At 36.2% G+C, this 17639-nt stretch overlaps 1 long non-coding RNA gene across 1 annotated transcript in view; it reads left to right on the forward strand.

The window, feature by feature from the left end:
- The first annotated feature begins 1153 nt into the window (after positions 1 to 1153).
- The window catches only part of LOC136405995 (uncharacterized), a 51161-nt gene continuing 34675 nt past the window's right edge, over positions 1154 to 17639 (forward strand). The window contains exon 1 of the long non-coding RNA XR_010751607.1: positions 1154 to 1204. This is a non-coding gene — a long non-coding RNA (uncharacterized lncRNA). The remainder of the gene's footprint in view (positions 1205 to 17639) is intronic.

Here is a 17639-nt window from a genome sequence, read left to right on the forward strand (position 1 = left end):
GCTGTGATCGCAACCTATGTTATGCTTTCTCTCTCAAGTTAGTTAAATAAATATGTAACATAAAGATTTTTTATATGTCTTAATTTCCTACTATTTTTCTCTAGCTAAGCATTTTAGCCTATCCTTAAACTTTACATGATTAATTAAGAATAAATTGTTTCTCAGTTGTTTTTCTTTCCTTTTCTTTCTACTTACATATGAAACTATAGCTAGAAAACACAATGAATTAACCAAGAGCTTTTTAAAAATCTATTTACTCTCCTCTCTGTATCCTTTGCATTCTTTTACATTGTATCTTCAAACAACTCCTCTGGTTTTGTTTGACAAGCCAGAGAGCATTAAATTATTAAAAAGGTGGTTTAAAATGTCAACAGAAAATCCTTTTCCTTACTCTTCATTGATCCTGGGCCGTTCCAAACCTCATCATCAAAAAAATATATTTGCATACTTCATTGCTATTATCTGGAATTAAATAACTTGAGCTTGATACTAATGTGATGTAATTGTAATACAAACATAAAGCCTAAAATTGTTCACATTACAGGAAGCTGCTGTTCTTGTGACAATTTGCTGCTCTAAGACAACTTCAACCATTGTGTTATTAAGATACATTAATCAATCAAATATTTATTGAGTAACTTACGTGTTGGCTGACCTAATGGTGCACAGTGTTATGGCCTGATCGAGTGAATAAGGCATCCCATGATAAGATGACTGGTGAAGGAAAAAAAGATATATAATGTTTTAATTTTAAACTCTCCATTTGTTACGATAATTATCTGTCTCTAACTGATATATATATTTTTTAATTTTCCCCTACTTGAGAGATTAATTTATTAAGAGGTTTCTTTCTCTAGCTTTAGACATATGGGCTGGAAATTATCCAGGACATCTTAAACTCTAAATGATTTGACATCTCTTCTAATAAGTTTCAGAGTAAAGATTTGTGCAAAACAAAACTGAACATTGCTCTTTAAAAATATATGCTCAGTTTTGGATTACCCCATGGGCTTTGATGAGAGCAGGACATTTACCTATAATGATAAAAGACAGTGTCATTTCTAGTGGCATCTGGGTTTGGTGACTTAAAGGAGAAAACAGGCCCAACGTGGCATTATATGATTCTCAATCTCAGTAAATACTCAGGGTCCAAAATAAACCAGGGTAAGCTGCAAGGATATCAGGTATCTTATATGAAGCAACGGTAAGCACAGCCTTATTCGCTATTTTATTGTTAATTTTAAATGTCGGACATAGTCTCAGGTCAGGTTTAGTTTCTTAGGTCAAGGAGTAGCCTTAAAAAGTCCACCTTCTGTTGGAATTTTTATGTTAGTTCTTTTTGGTACGTCCTGAGAAGATTTTATTAGATTGGCATTTAGCAGCAGTATTCATTAGCACATAACATGTATTGCCAAATGGAAACAGAGAGCTTATAACGGGGAAAGATCGTGTGTGGTGTGGGCAGGCCCTCGGAAGAGTATCAAGGTTAATTAATTCAACTTGGAAGTTTTATGATTATCAGTCAGACAAATCTCAGAAGATTTCCTGGGCAAGATTTTAGGTCTCAGGGGTATCCTATGATGATAATCCTGAAAATTATTGTTGACAGCCTTTGGAATGAGGGTTTTAAGGCACGATGTAATAATCAGAATGACTGCTGACAGCATTTTCCTTGGTACATCATGCCTTTTTTTTAAGTTACAAGAGCATCTTAACTTGAAAATATTCACAAATCTAAAAGTATGCAGGGGAAAAACCAGAGTCTCCCCCTCTCCAATCCCATTGTCTTGAAGTAATTGTTGCTAACAATACATTGTATATTATTTCAGAATCATTTTACACATGCAAACACACACAGCAAGACAGCAATGTAGTTTTGTTTTGTGTTTGGTAGAGAAATGGGGATGGAGAAATTTTAATTTTTCAAAAATGGTATCTTTCTATTGTTCTATACTTGTTTAGTTTCATTTACTAATTGTCATGAGCCTCTTCCATGGCAATCCTTATAAATACAGTTTTATTAAAACCTATATAAAATTCCCTAACATGCTTGTAAAATTTCCGCGTTGCCTTTATGATGAAAATTTAGTTTATTTCTAAATATTTGATATTAAGCCAGAATACAGTAAATTCGATATGTCCTTCTGAAAGTTTAAGTATTTTTGAAGAGCAGATCACTGGTTAAAGTACTATTGTGTCAAAGAACTTTAAATATTGATTGATAATAACAACTTGCCCTCCTATATAAACTTATTCTCTCACCATAGGTCAATAGGTCAACGAGAGTTCCTTCTTCCTGCTATATTTTATTTCATACTATATTTTATTTCAGCCAATCTGTTTTTTTAAAACATGTGAAATTATTTTCTGATTGGTAATGAGAAAAAGCATTCTTTTATATATGTATAAATTGTTTTTATTTCTATTTCCGTTAATTATTTTTGGTAATTGGTTCATCACCCTATTCTTATTGATTCTTACAAACACTTTGCATATTAAAAATTGTGGTAAAAACTTATGTATCGACACTCACTTAACTTTCCTTCAAGCCTTCCAGCATGTGGAAATGAAAAGGCAAAAGCCTGATATCCCTGACTTTTCTGAAATGTGTGTATAAATGCAGTTTAAGAGGCACCAGTCTGATGCATTTACAGAGTGCTTTGCTCAGAAAAGAGGGAAGGTGATGGCAGGGCCCCAGACACTTACTTCACAGATGTGACTTGTGGTCCAGGTGCTTTGGTTTTGGCATTAATGGCTGTAGTCTGAAATTTCTAATTTATATTTAGCTTCTTAATTAATCTGATTCCTGCATTATTGAAGGCAGCTCTCCTGAATTAGACAAAGGTAGCACAGATTTCTATTAGCTGTAGCAGCGGATTCTGGGTGTTTACAGTGGTACCTTCACACACGAGCACTTTAAATCACGAACAATTTGAGAGACAAGCAGTCACTCGCGGGATTTTTTGCTTTAAGTCACGAGTGGATATATGAATCACGAGCTTCCACCACCCTCCACTAGATGGCCTGCCGAATGTTCTGAAAGGAAGAACAACTTCCATGGAAAGGTTTTTGTTGCGACGGCCTCTAAGTAAAAGCGAGGAAAGTGTGGCAAAAAAGCCAAAACTCAGTGAAGAAAATGATGATGATTAAGCAAAGTAAAAAAGTAGCAATTAAGTTTAGCGATAAAGTTACATATCATACATAGTGTGTAAGTTAAATTTTGCAATTAAATATAGCGTTAAGTGTGCAGAGAGTAAATTATGTTAAGTGACAGCACACGAAATGAAAACCTCCTCCTCCAGACTCCTCCCCCTCCGCCAGCATCTTCGCCTGACCTTGAAGGTAAATACACTTCATGAACCAGTTTTTCTCTTTACTTTCTCTCTTCTTACGTGTGTGTGTGTGTGTATTTCTTATTTATAGAGTATATTTTTTTATTTAAAAGCATGTAAAGCAAAAAATTCTTGTGGTTTTGGGGGGCCAGAATGTATTAATTGCATTTCCATTCATTTAAATGAGGAAATTTGATTTGACACACAAGCAAATTGAGTCATGAGCTCGGCCATGAAACAAATTAAACTAGTGTGTCAGGGTACCGATGTATTTATTTTTTTAGCTTCCTAGGGCAGCTATAGAGTCAGTTTCTCAGATCATACCTGAGGCAGAGTAGTTCTGAAGCTGGAATGAATCCGTTTTTTTAGGCCCTGTGTTGATTTTGTTTGCATCCTATTCCCTGTACTAGATTCTGTTCAGCCCAAAGAAGCTTATGTGGATTTTATCATCTACAGCTAAAACCTAGCATTCCAGAAATAGTATCTATTTCAAACTGTTTTACATATTTCTCTATTCTGTCACTTACAAGTTTATATTTACCTTATAGAAGTTTTAAAATTTCTAATGAAGGTCAAATCTAGTCATCTTTACCTTTATGATTTGGGGGTTTGAGTCCTGCATAGAAAGAACTTCTTAGACTCAAGCAGATGGTGTTATGGTTTCCTGTAGTTCTGTCTTTCTTTACATCTAGAAGTTTGTTCCACTGAGATTTCAATTCTTAGGATATGTATAGGTAAACGATTTTATTTATTTTTTCTCTAAAATGGATGGATGATTGGTACAACAGTAATTTATTTAATAACTGAACTTTCCCCTGCTGAATTGGAAAAAGTTCTTACCTATCATGAATCTGTTTCTGATTACTGTTCTATTAGGTTATTTTTCTATTTCTGTTCAAACACCACATTGTGCTCTTATAACTTTAAAATATAATTTTTATTTTATTTTATTTTTTTAATTGTTTTTATTTATTTATTCATTTTAGAGGGGAGAGAGAGAGAGAGAGAGAAGGGGGGGAGAAGCAGGAAGCTTCAACTCCCATATGTGCTTTGACCGGGCAAGGCCAAGGTTTTGAACTGGCAATCTCAGCATTCCAGGTCGACGCTTTATCCACTGTGCCACCACAGGTCAGGCCTAATTTTTATTTTTAAATGTACTTATAATAAAGAATAATAACCATAAGTTTAAGTAAGTAGTCAAGTATCTAGACTAGTAAGAAGCAGAACTTACGTGCCTGAAAGCGTCTTGAGGTCAAGTCCATATTTTACTCATATTGGTATTTATGAGGATGACAATGATTCCTGGAATATGACAAATATTTTTGAGTGAACAAACAATTCATCTCTTTCATGTAAATGGCACAAAAATGATAAAAAAACCCAATCTGATTATTGTTAACGACTATTTTTTGCAAAGTGTTTTATACCAAGTGATTGCTCAAATCATATCAAGATCACATATACTTTGATTTGATCACCCATGCATTAAAAAACAGAGGTTAGAAAAGTTTTATGCATAAATTTAATTATATCATTAAGAGTAAAACCCAAAAGAGCCAGCCAATAATAGAACAAAATAGACTACAAATCTGTCAAAAAAATGAAAATATATAAACTGTCAGACCCCTCAAAAATTTTTTTTTAATTGATTTTGATTTATTGTGTTGACATAGATTCAAGTGTCCAATCAAATACATCCCCTCATTCCCATGTTCCCCTCAACATCCCCCTTTCCCCCTCCCCTCAACGCCCTCCCCCTACCCTTCAGGATTTGCTGTCCTGCTCTCTATAACGCTGTGTTATGTATATATAATTTCATTAATCTTTTTCCCTTCTCTGATCCCATCCCCTCACCCCCTTTCCCTCTGTCTGCTTTTCTTCTGGTTCCTTTGATCGTGTCTCTGCCTCTATTCTGCTCCTCAGTTCACATTGTTCATCAGATTCCTTAAACAAGTGAGGTCATATGATATTTTTCTTTCTCTGCCTGGCTTATTTCACTTAGCATAATACTTTCCAGGTCCATCCACGTTGTTGCGAAAGGTAAAATTTTCTTCTTTTTCATGGCCACATAGTATTCCATTTTGTACCACAGCTTTTTAATCCACTTGTCCACTGATGGACACTGGGCTGTTTCCAGATATTGGCTATTATGGTAATGCTGCAATAAACATGGGGGTGCATTTCTTCTTTTGAACTAGTAATTTGGTGTTCTTAGGATATATTCCTAAAAGTGGGATGGCTGGATCAAAAGGCAGTTTCATTTTTAATTTTTTGAGGAATCTCCATACTGTTTTCCACAGTGGCTGCACCAGTCTGCATTCCCACCAGCAGTGCAGGAGGGTTTCCTTTTTTCCACATCCTCATCAGCACTTATTATGTGTTGTTTTTGTTAATGAGCGCCATTCTCACAGCTGTGAGGTGGTATCTCATTGTGGTTTTAATTTGCATTTCTCCAATGATTAGTGATTTTGAACATTTTTTCATCTGCCCATTGGCCATCTGTATGTCCTCTTTGGAGAAGTGTCTGTTTGTTTCTTTTGCCCATTTTTTGATTGGATTGTTTACCTTCTGGTGTTGAGTTTTACAGGTTCTTTATAAATTTTAGTTATTAACCCCTTATAAGACGTATTGTCAAATATGTTCTCCTATTGTGTGGTTTGTCTTTATTTTACTCATATTGTCTTTAGCTGTGCAAAAGCTTTTTAGTTTGATATAGTCCCATTTGTTCATCCTGTCCTTTATTTTACTTGCCCATAGAGATAAATCATCAAATACACAGCTGCAATAGATGTCGGAGAGCTTACTGCCTATGTTTTCTTCTACGATGCTTATGGTTTCACAACTTACACTTAAGTCTTTTATCCATTTTGAGTTTATTTTTGTGAATGGTGTAAGTTGGTGGTCTAGTTTCATTGTTTTGCAAATACCTGTCCAATTTTCCCAACACCATTTGTTAAAGAGGCTGTCTTTACTCCATTGTATGCTCTTACCTCCTTTGTCAAATATCAATTGTCCATAAAAGTGTGGGTTTATTTCTGGGTTCTCTGTTCTGTTCCATTGATCTATATGCTTGTTCTTATGCCAGTACCAAGCTGTTTTGAGTACAATGGCCTTGTAGTATAACTTGATATCAGAAAGTATGATATCACCCACTTTATTCTTCTTTTTCAAGATTGCTGAGGCTATTCGTGTTCTTTTTAGGTTCCATGTAAATTTTTGGAATATTTGCTCTATATCTTTGAAATATGTCATTAATATTTTAATAGGAATTGCATTGAATTTATAAATTGCTTTGGGTAATATAGACATTTTAATGATGTTTATTCTTCCTATCCATGAACATGGTATATACTTCCACTTGTTTGTGTCTTCCTTGATTTCTTTTATCAATGTTTTATAATTTTTCGAGTACAAGTCTTTAACCTCCTTGGTTAAATTTACTCCTAGGTACTTTATTTTTGTTGTTGTTGCAACAGCGAAGGAGATTGTTTTCTTAATTTCTTTTTCAGACAGTTCATTGTTGGTGTATAAAAATGCCTCTGATTTCTGAATATTTTATATCCTGCCACCTTGCTAAATTCATTCATCAGGTCCAGTAGTGTTTTGACTGAGACTTTAGGGTTTTTTATGTACAGTATTATATCATCAGCAAATAATGATAGTTTTACTTCTTCTTTTCCAATTTGGATGTTTTTTATTTCTTTTTCTTGTCTGATTGCTGTGGCTAGGACTTCCAGAATGATGTTAAATAAGATAGTAAAAGGGGGCAGCCTTGTCTTGTTTCTGATCTTAAGGGGATGCTTTTAATTTTTTCCCATTGAGTATAATGTTGGCTTTGGGTTTGTCATTGATGGCCTTTATCATGTTGAGGTATGTTCCCTGTATTCCCACTTTGCTGAGAGTTTTGATCACAAATGGGTGCTGACTTTTATCAAATGCTTTTTCTGCATCTATTGATATTATCATGGGATTTTTCTCCTTCCTTTTGTTTATATGATAAATCACATTGGTTGATTTGTGAGTATTGTACCAGCCTTGCCTCCTTAGAATAAAACCCACTTATTCAGATGTATGATTTTTTCCCCCTGTATTGCTGGATCTGGTTTGCTAATATTTTATTGAGAATTTTAGCATCTAAATTCATCGGGAATATTGACCTATAGTTTTCTTTCTTTGCAGTGTCTTTGCCGGGTTTTGGAATGAGGATTATGCTCGCCTCATAAAAGGAGCTTGGAAGTCTTTCTTCCTCTTGAATTTTCTGAAATAGCTTGAGAAGGATAGGAGTTAGTTCTTCTTTGAATATTTGGTAGAATTCACCTGTGAAGCCACCTGGCCCAGGGCTTTTGTTTGTTGGGAGTTTTTTTGATAACTGTTTCAATCTCATTTGTTGTAATCAGTCTGTTTAGATTTTCTGATTCTTCCAGATTGATTTTTGAAAGATTATATGTTTTGAGGAATTTGTCCATTTCATCTAGGTTGTCTAATTTTTTGGCATACAGTTCTTCATAGTATTTTCTTATAATCCTTTGTATTTCTGCTGTGTCAGTTGTTACCTCTCTACTCTCATTTCTAATTTTATTTATTTGAGTCCTCTCTCTGTTTTTCTTGGTGTGTTTGGTTAAAGATTCATACATCTTGTTTACCTTTTCAAAGAACCAGATCTTGGTTTCATTGATACTCTGTATTGCTTTTTTAGCCTCTATGTCATTTATTTCCACTCTGATCTTTATTATTTCCTTCCTTCTACTTCCTCTGGGCTTTACTCGCTGGGTTTTTTTCTTGTTCTTTTAGATGCAGGGTTAGGTTGTTTATTTGAGCTTTTTCTTGCTTCTTAAGGGATGGCTGTAATGCTATGAACTTCCCTCTCAGGACTGCTTTTGCTGTGTACCATAAATTTTGAGTTGTATGTTCATTTTCATTTGTTTCAAGGAAAGTTTTGATTTCTTCCTTGATCTCATTGTTAACCCATTCATTATTTAATAACATGCTATTTAGTTTACAAGTGTTTGGATGTTTTTCAGTTTTTCTATTGTAGTTGATTTCTAGTTTCATGCCATTGTGATCAGAGAAGATGCTTGATATGATTTCAATCTTCTTAAATTTATTGAGACTTGTATTGTGTCCTAACATGTGGTCTATCCTAGAGAATATACCTTGAGCACTTGAAAAGAATGTATATTCGGCTGCTTTAGGGTGAAAGGTTCTGAAGTTATCTGTTAAATCCAGTTGATCTACTGTGTCCTTTAAGGCTGTTGTTTCTTTGTTAATTTCCTTTCTTTTTTTTAATAATAATTTTATTTTTTTAATGGGGCGACATCAATAAATCAGGATACATATATTCAAAGATAACAAGTCCAGGTTATCTTGTTGTTCAATTATGTTGCATACCCATCACCCAAAGTCAGATTGTCCTCTGTCACCTTCTATCTAGTTTTCTTTGTGCCCCTCCCCCTCTCCCTTTCCCTCTCCCTTTCCCCCCTCCCCCCGTAACCACCACACTCTTATCAATGTCTCTTAGTTTCTCTTTTATGTCCCACCTACATATGAAATAATGCAGTTCCTGCTTTTTTTCTGATTTACTTATTTCACTCCGTATAATGTTATCAAGATCCCACCATTTTGCTGTAAATGATCCGATGTCATCATTTCTTATGGCTGAGTAGTATTCCATAGTGTATACGTGCCAATCTTCTTTATCCAGTCATCTATTGATGGGCTTTTGGGTGTTTCCATGTCCTGGCCACTGTGAACAATGCTGCAATAAACATGGGGCTGCATGTGTCTTTACGTATCAATGTTTCTGAGTTTTGGGGGTATATACCCAGTAGAGGGATTGCTGGGTCATAAGGTAGTTCTATTTTCAGTTTTTTGAGGAACCACCATACTTCCTTCCATAATGGTTGTACTACTTTACATTCCCACCAACAGTGTATGAGGGTTCCTTTTTCTCCACAGCCTTTCCAACATTTGCTATTACATGTCTTGTTAATAATAGCTAATCGAACAGGTATGAGGTGGTATCTCATTGCCGTTTTGATTTGCATTTCTCTGATAACTAAAGAAGAAGAGCATCTTTTCATATATCTGCTGGCCATTTGTATTTCTTCCTTGGAGAAGTGTCTGTTCATGTCCTCTTCCCATTTTTTTATTGGATTGTTTGTTTGTTTGTTGTTGAGTTTTATGAGTTCTTTGTATATTTTGGATATTAGGCCCTTATCTGAGCTGTTGTTTGAAAATATTATTTCCCATTTAGTTGGCTTTCTGTTTATTTTGTTATCAGTTTCTCTTGCTGAGCAAAAACTTCTTAGTCTGATATAGTCCCATTCATTAATTTCTGCCTTCACTTCTCTTGCCTTTGGAGTCAAATTCATAAAATGCTCTTTAAAGCCCAGGTCCATGAGTTGAGTACCTATGTCTTCTTCTATGTACTTAATTGTTTCAGGTCTTATGTTTAGATCTTTGAACCATTTTGAGTTGATTTTAGTACAGGGGGACAAACTGTAGTCCAGTTTCATTCTTTTGCATGTGGCTTTCCAGTTTTCCCAGCACCATTTGTTGAAGAGGCTTTCTTTTCTCCATTGTGTGTTGTTGGCCCCTTTATCAAAAATTATTTGACTATATATATGTGGTTTTATTTCTGGACTTTCTATTCTGTTCCATTGGTCTAAGTGTCTATTTTTCTGCCAATACCATGCTGTTTTGATTGTCGTGGCCCTATGATAGAGTTTGAAGTCAGGTATTGTAATGCCCCCAGCTTCATTCTTTTTCTTTAGGATTGCTTTGGCTATTCGGGGTTTTTTATAGTTCCATATAAATCTGATGATTTTTTGCCCTATTTCTTTAAAAATGTCATTGGAATTTTGATGGGAATTGCATTAAATTTGTATATTGCTTTGGGTAATATGGCCATCTTCATTATATTTATTCTTCCTAACCAAGAACAAGGTATATTCTTCCATCTCATTAAATCTTTTTTGATTTCTCTTAACAATGGTTTATAGTTTTCATTATATAAGTCCTTTACATTCTTTGTTATGTTTATTCCTAAGTATTTTATTTTTTTTTGTTGCAATCGTGAAGGGGATTATTCTTTTGCGTTCGTTCTCAATTGTTTCATTGTTGGCATATAGGAAGGCTATTGATTTCTGTATGTTAATTTTGTATCCTGCAACCTTACTGTATTGGCTTATTGTTTCTAGTAGTCTTTTTGTGGATTCTTTGGGGTTTTCGATGTATAGGATCATATCATCTGCAAAAAGTGATACCTTTACTTCTTTTTTTCCGATATGGATGCCTTTTATTTCTTTGTCTTGTCTGATTGCTCTGGCTAGAACCTCTAGTACCACATTAAATAAGAGTGGAGAGAGTGGACAACCCTGTTTTTTTCCTGATTTAAGGGAGAAAGCCTTCAGTTTAGTGCCATTTAATAGGATATTATATGATGGTTAATCATATATGGTCTTTATCATGTTGAGATATTTTCCTTCTATACCCATTTTGTTGAGAGTCTTAAACATAAAATTGTGTTGTATTTTATCAAAAGCCTTTTCTGCATCTTTTGATAAGATCATGTGGTTTTTGTTCTTTGTTTTGTTGATATGGTGTATTACGTTAACTGTTTTACGTATGTTGAACCATCCTTGAGATTCTGGGATGAATCCCACTTGATCATGATGTATTATTTTTTTAATATGTTGTTGTATTCGATTTGCTAGTATTTTGTTTAGTATTTTAGCATCTGTATTCATTAGAGATATTGGTCTGTAGTTTTCTTTTTTTGTGCCATCCTTGCCTGGTTTGGTATGAGGGTTATGTTGGCCTCATAAAATGTGTTTGGAAGTATTGCTTCTTCTTCAATTTTTTGGAAGACTTTCTGTAGAATAGGAACCAAATCTTCTTTGAATGTTTGATAAAATTTGCTGGTATAGCCATCAGGGCCTGGACTTTTATTTTTGGGGAGGTTTTTAATGTTTTTTTCTATTTCTTCTCTACTAATAGGTCTGTTTAGGCTTTTTGCTTCTTCTGGACTCAGTCTAGGAAGGTTGTATTGTTCTAGGAATTTATCCATTTCTTCTAGGTTGTTGAATTTAGTGGCATAAAGTTTTTCATAGTATTCTACAATAATTCTTTGTATATCTACGGTGTCCGTGGTGATTTCTCCTCTTTCATTTTGGATTTTGTTTATATGAGTTCTTTCTCTTTTTTCCTTGGTAAGTCTTGCCAAGGGTTTGTCAATTTTGTTGATCTTTTCAAAGAACCAGCTCCTTGTTCTATTAATTTTTTCTATAGTTTTTCTGTTCTCTATTTCATTTATTTCTGCTCTGATTTTTATTATCTCCTTTCTTCGGCTGGTTTTGGGTTGTCTTTGTTCTTCTTTTTCTAGTTCCTTAAGGTGTGAAGTTAAGTGGTACACTTGGGCTCTCTCTTGTTTGTTCATATATGCCTGAAGTGATATGAACTTCCCTCTTATCACTGCTTTTGCTGCATCCCATAGATTCTGATATGTCGTATTGTCATTTTCATTTGTCTGTATATATCTTTTGATCTCTACACTTATTTCTTCATTGACCCATTCATTTTTTAAAAGTATGTTGTTTAGTTTCCACATTTTTGTGGGATTTTTTCCTCTTTTTTGCAGTTGAATTCTAGTTTCAAGGCTTTATGATCAGAAAATATGCTTGGTACAACTTTGATTTTTCTGAATTTGCTGATGTTGTTTTTGTGGCCCAACATATGGTCAGTTCTTGAGTATGATCCATGTACACTGGAGAAAAATGTATACTCAGTCACTTTGGGATGAAATGTCCTGTAGATGTCTATCATATCCAGGTGCTCTAGTGTTTTGTTTAAGGCCACTATATCTTTGTTGATTCTCTGTTTGGATAACCGATCTAGAGCTGTCAGCGGTGTATTGAGGTCTCCAAGTATGATTGTATTTTTGTCAGTTTTTGTTTTAAGGTCAATAAGTAGCTGTCTTATATATTTTGGTGCTCCTTGGTTTGGTGCATATATATTAAGAATTGTTATGTCTTATGATTCAGTGTCCCCTTAGCCATTATGAAATGTCCATTTTTGTCTCTAAGTACTTTTGCTGTCTTGTAGTCAGCATTATCAGATATGAGTATTGCTACGCCTAATTTTTTTTGGATATTATTTGCTTGGAGTATTGTTTTCCAGCCTTTCACTTTGAATTTGTTTTTATCTTTGTTATTTAGATGAGTTTCCTGTAGGCAGCATACAGTTGGATTTTCTTTTTTAATCCATTCTGCTACTCTGTGCCTTTTTATTGGTGAGTTTAATCCATTTACATTTAGTGTAATTATTGATACTTGTGAGTTCCCTATTGCCATTTTTTATCTTGCTTTCTGTTAGTTTTGTGTCTTGTTTGATCCTTCTCTTTCGTTTTTCTATCTTTTGTTTTTATTTGGTTGTATTCCATACATCTTTCCTCTGTTGCTATCTTTTTTATCTCATGTGATTCTGTGGTGGTTTTCAATGGTGGTTACCTTTGAGTAATGAAAAGAGTCCCTACCCTGTTCATTGTAGCGAACTATTTTGTGAGTACTTTTGCACTCCATTGTCCTTTGCTACTGTTAATCTCCATCTTCTCCCCCTCTTTCTTTTTGTTGTTGTCACAGTTTAAATTTGGTTTTATTGTGTTCTTCTTGGAGCTTTTACTTGTGGCTCTGGTTTTTTTTTGTTCTTTGTATCTGATTGGAGAACCCCTTTTAGTAATTCCTGGAGTGGGGGTTTTCTGATGATAAATTCCCTCATCTTTTCTGTATCTGTGAATGTTTTTATTTCTCCTTCATATTTGAAGGATAGCTTTGATGGGTATAGTATTCGTGGCTGAAAGTTCCTCTCTTTCAGGACTTTAAATATTGGGGTCCACTCTCTTCTAGCTTGTAGAGTTTCTGCTGAGAAATCTGATGATAATCTAATGGGCCTTCCTTTATATGTTGTATTCTTCTTTTCCCTGGCTGCCTTGAGAATTTTTTCTTTGCCGTTGGTTTCTGCCAATTTCATTATGATGTGCCTTGGAGTAGGTTTGTTGGGGTTAAGAAACTTGGAGTTCTGTTTGCTTCTTGAATTTGAGGCTTTAGTTCTTTCCACAGGCTTGGGAAGTTCTCATCTATTATTTGTTTGAGTATGTTCTCCATTCCATTTTCTCTCTCTTCTCCTTCTGATATACCTATTATTCTTATGTTATTCTTTTTGATGGAGTCAGATAATTCTTGTAGGGCTATCTCATTTTTTTAAATTTTTGAGTCTTTCTTCTTCTCTCTGTTGTGCCTCAAGTTGCTTTCTTCTATTTCACTAATCTTCTCTTCTATCTGGCCTGTTCTATTAGCTAAGCTTGTTACCTCGTTTTTCAGCTCGTGAATTGAGTTTTTTTATCTCTGTTGGATTTGTTTTTATAGTTTCAATTTCCTTGGAAATATATTCTTTATGTTCATTGAGTTGTTTTCTGAGCTCCCTAAGTTCCTTTCTGTGTTTTCTTGTATATCTCGGAGGATTTTTAGGATTTCTATCTTGAATTCTCTGTCATTTAGCTCCAAGGTTTCCAATATATTAAATTTTTTCTCCATAGATTTTTCCTCATCTAGCTGTGTTACCTCTCTTTCTTTTGTATCCATGATATTCGATTTTCTCTTCCTTAATGGCATCTGAGGGTGGTTTTGTTGATAGTATTAATGAGATTTAATAAAGAATAAAAAGTTAAAAAATAAAAAATCGAAAAAAGTTGTTTTTTTTTAATTAATAATGAAATAAAGAAAAATAAAATAAAATAAAAATTAAAAAAAAGAAAATTATTTCCCCCCTCCTTTTTTCCTCTCCTCTCCTCTCCCCTCTTTCTTGAGAAAATATTGTGGTGAACTGTGAATTATATTGTATTAAATAGAACAAACAATCAAACAATGCCTGTAAAGGAGGGCCTGAATTGGGGAAAAGTAATAAAGGGGCAAAAAAAAAAAAAAAAGGGTTATGAACCCACAAAAAGCAAATAAGGAAAAAATTTGGGTCAAGAATAAAATGATTTACTTTTAGGTGTTGGTTGACTAAGAGTTATGATGAGAGGAGTAAGAGGGAAACAGAAAAACAGGGGGACAAATTAAAAAATTACTATTGTATTTAGTGGAACAAGAACTAGATAAAATAGGCCCTGGCCAGTTGGCTCAGTGGTAGAGCATCAGCCTGGCATGTGGGGGACTCTGGTTCAATTCCCGGCTAGGGTACATAGGAGAGGTGCCCATTTGCTTCTCCACCCCCCCCCTTTTCCTCTCTGTCTCTCTCTTCCCTTCCCACAGCCAAAGATCCATTGGAGCAAAGATGGCCCGGGCGCTGGGGATGGCTCCTTGGCCTCTGCCCCAGGCGCTAGAGTGGCTCTGGTCGCGGCAGAGCGATGCTCCGGAGGGGCAGAGCGTCGCCCCTGGTGGGCGTGCCGGGTAGATCCTGGTCGGGCGCATGCAGGAGTCTGTCTGTCTCTCCCCGTTTCCAACTTCAGAAAAATACAAAAAACAAAACAAAAAAAAGAACTAGATAAAATAGAGAGCCAGGGATGGGAGCACTGTTAGTGATTTAAAAAGGTGAAGTAAATACCCCCCAAAATGCCACAAACATAAGTTTGAGTCCCAGATAAGATAATTTGTTTGTTATTGAGGTGTGAATGAGAGGAGATGTAAAGGAGAAAGGAAGAAACTAATATAGAGGGAGAAAAGAAAGAGAGAGAGAGAGAAAAAAAGAGGGAACCACTAAAAGAATAAAAAAGAAAAAAGAGGAGAGAGAGTTAAGGGTTTTGGAGTGCAACCCTCATAGAGAGAAAGGAAGAGAAAAGAAATGATAATAGGAGATGTAACACTTATGGGTAGTGTAGTTCAAGGAGAGGAGAGAGTAAGACCAGCAGAGAGTTAAATGATCAAATTGGAGGAGGAAAAAAAAATATCAAGAATGAAGATAAGAGAAACAAATGAACAAATATAATAAAATGGGATAGCTTAGAAAGTCTGCAGATTATTCTTGATTTTGAGAGGTTATCTTCTTGCTTTTTCTTTTCTCTCCCTCTTCCTGGTCGGTGACTCTGTACCCCGGGTTATGCCCCTTTGGCACGCTCAGGTAGAGGTTTGCAGTTGATAAGTCTCTATGGTGATGTCATGTATTGTGCTTTAGTCTCGTTGGCAGTCGAGGCTCATTAGCATTTATAGACTCTGACAGTGAGTGAGTTCGTGTTCCTGGAGCCTTTCTCCTAGTTTTTCCTTCCTCAATTAGTAGCCTGATAATCCAGCTATGGGGTTGCTGCTGCCTCTTCCTGGATAGTAAGAGGCTCAAAGAGCTGGCAACTCCCCATTCTATTGCCACTTACCACAGGGCTCTGGGTAAGGCTCAGTCAATCAGAGCTGCTAGCATAATCAGGCAGGTCTTCCGCCCACTCAAAGACCTCTGGCTCTGCCACTCTGTCTGGTAACATGGCAGGCACCCACTCCCAGGGCGCTTGGAGGAAACTCTCGCTCACTATCTGTGCGCGCAGACCAGGATATCAGGCTGGAAGTCTCACCCTCTGAGTGAAACCCCTGCCTGCATGGAAAAGTTCCAGCATTGGAATTGGCTCTCACTCAGTCCCTGTGCGTGGCTTTTTCAAGGTGCTGGGGCAGCCCAAGATTCTGCTTTTGGCCCACACAAAGGCCCCTGAGACTGCCCCTTTTTGGGATAACACGGGCGCACACTGCCGAGGCACTTGGAGGAATCTCTCGCTCACTATCTGCGCACAGACCAGGATATCAGGCTGACCGCCTCACCCTCTGAGTGAATCCCCCTCCCACACGGAAAAGTTCCAGCGTTGGAATTAGTTCTCGCTCCCTCCCCATGCGCGGCTTTCCCAGGGCGCTGGGGCAGCCCAGAGATTCTGCTTTTGGCCCCACAAAGGCCTCTGACTCTGCCTCTCTGTGGGATAACACGGGCGCCCACTCCTGGGGCTTTGGAAGGAATCTCTCGCCCACTATCTGCGTGCACCGACCAGGGGATCGGGGAAAATGGCTGCCCCACTTGTCTTCCTTTGTCTGGGTTTGGCACGAGTGTTACCTTGTATTGACTGGGTTGCCACAGGCACAGTTTTTCCTCGGCTTGGATCTCCGTGCCACGGCCTGGATCTATTCACCCCCTTTGCCCGCCTTAGTTTCTATATTCTCAGTTCCCAGTGAAAGCTGCCCTGTTTAGGTTAGTGAGGAAGGCGGAGCGTTTTTACTCCCTATTTCCTTCGGGGTTTGGTTATATATTTAGCCAATTTTTCGCTCAACCATACCTTCGGGTGTATTGCGAAACATCTGGAGGCTCCAAGGATAGGTTTTTCTGTTTCTGGTTGAAGATCTTGTTGAGTTTTGGGGGAGATTTATTGGTATCGCTTCCTACCCCACCATTACTCTGACGTCATCTCCTAATTTCCTTTCTTGAGGATCTATCCATTGATGTTAGTGGAGTATTGAAATCCCCTACTATTATAGTATTGCTGTTGATCTTGCCCTTTATGTCCATCAAAATCTGCTTTATATATTTAGGTGCTCCTATATTAGGCACATAGATATTTATAATGGTTATACCTTACTGTTCAATTGCTCTCTTTATCATTATGTAGTGACCTTCTTTATCCCTTTGTTTTATAGTCTATTTTGTCAGATATAAGTATTGCTACCCCAGCTTTTTTTTCTTTTCATTTGCATAAAATATTTTTTCTATCCCTTTACTTTCAATCTCTGTGTATATTTTGTTTTGAGGTGGGTTTCTTGTACACAGCATATGTACAGGTCCTGTTTTCTTATCCATGCAGCTACCCTATGTCTTTTGATTGGAGCATTTAATCCATTTACATTTAAGGTTATTATTGATATGTAGTTGTTTATTGTCATTTTATTCTTTAAATCTATTTTCCTGGATTTTTATTCCCTTTGCTCTGTTTACACAGTCCCCTTAACATTTCTTGCAGCATTGGTTTGGTTGTAATGAATTCCTTAAGGTTTTTTTGTTTTGTTTTTGTTTTTTGTCTGGGAAGCTTTTTATTTCTCCTTCAATTTTAAACAATAGTCTTGCTGGATAAAGAAATCTTGGTAGTAGGCTCTTGTTTTGCATTACTTTGAATATTTCTTGCCATTCCCTTCGGGCTTCAAGTGTTTCTGCTGAAAAATTGGGTGTCATCCTTTTGGGGGCTCCTTTTAAGGTCATTGACTGCTTTTCTCTTGCAGCTTTTAGTATTCTTTATTTATCTTTTAGTTTTGGTATTTTAATTATGATGTGTCTTGGTCTAGTTCTCTTTGGGTT

This window comes from Saccopteryx leptura, chromosome 5 (assembly GCF_036850995.1).
Source record: "Saccopteryx leptura isolate mSacLep1 chromosome 5, mSacLep1_pri_phased_curated, whole genome shotgun sequence".
NCBI classification, from domain to species: Eukaryota; Metazoa; Chordata; class Mammalia; order Chiroptera; family Emballonuridae; genus Saccopteryx; species Saccopteryx leptura.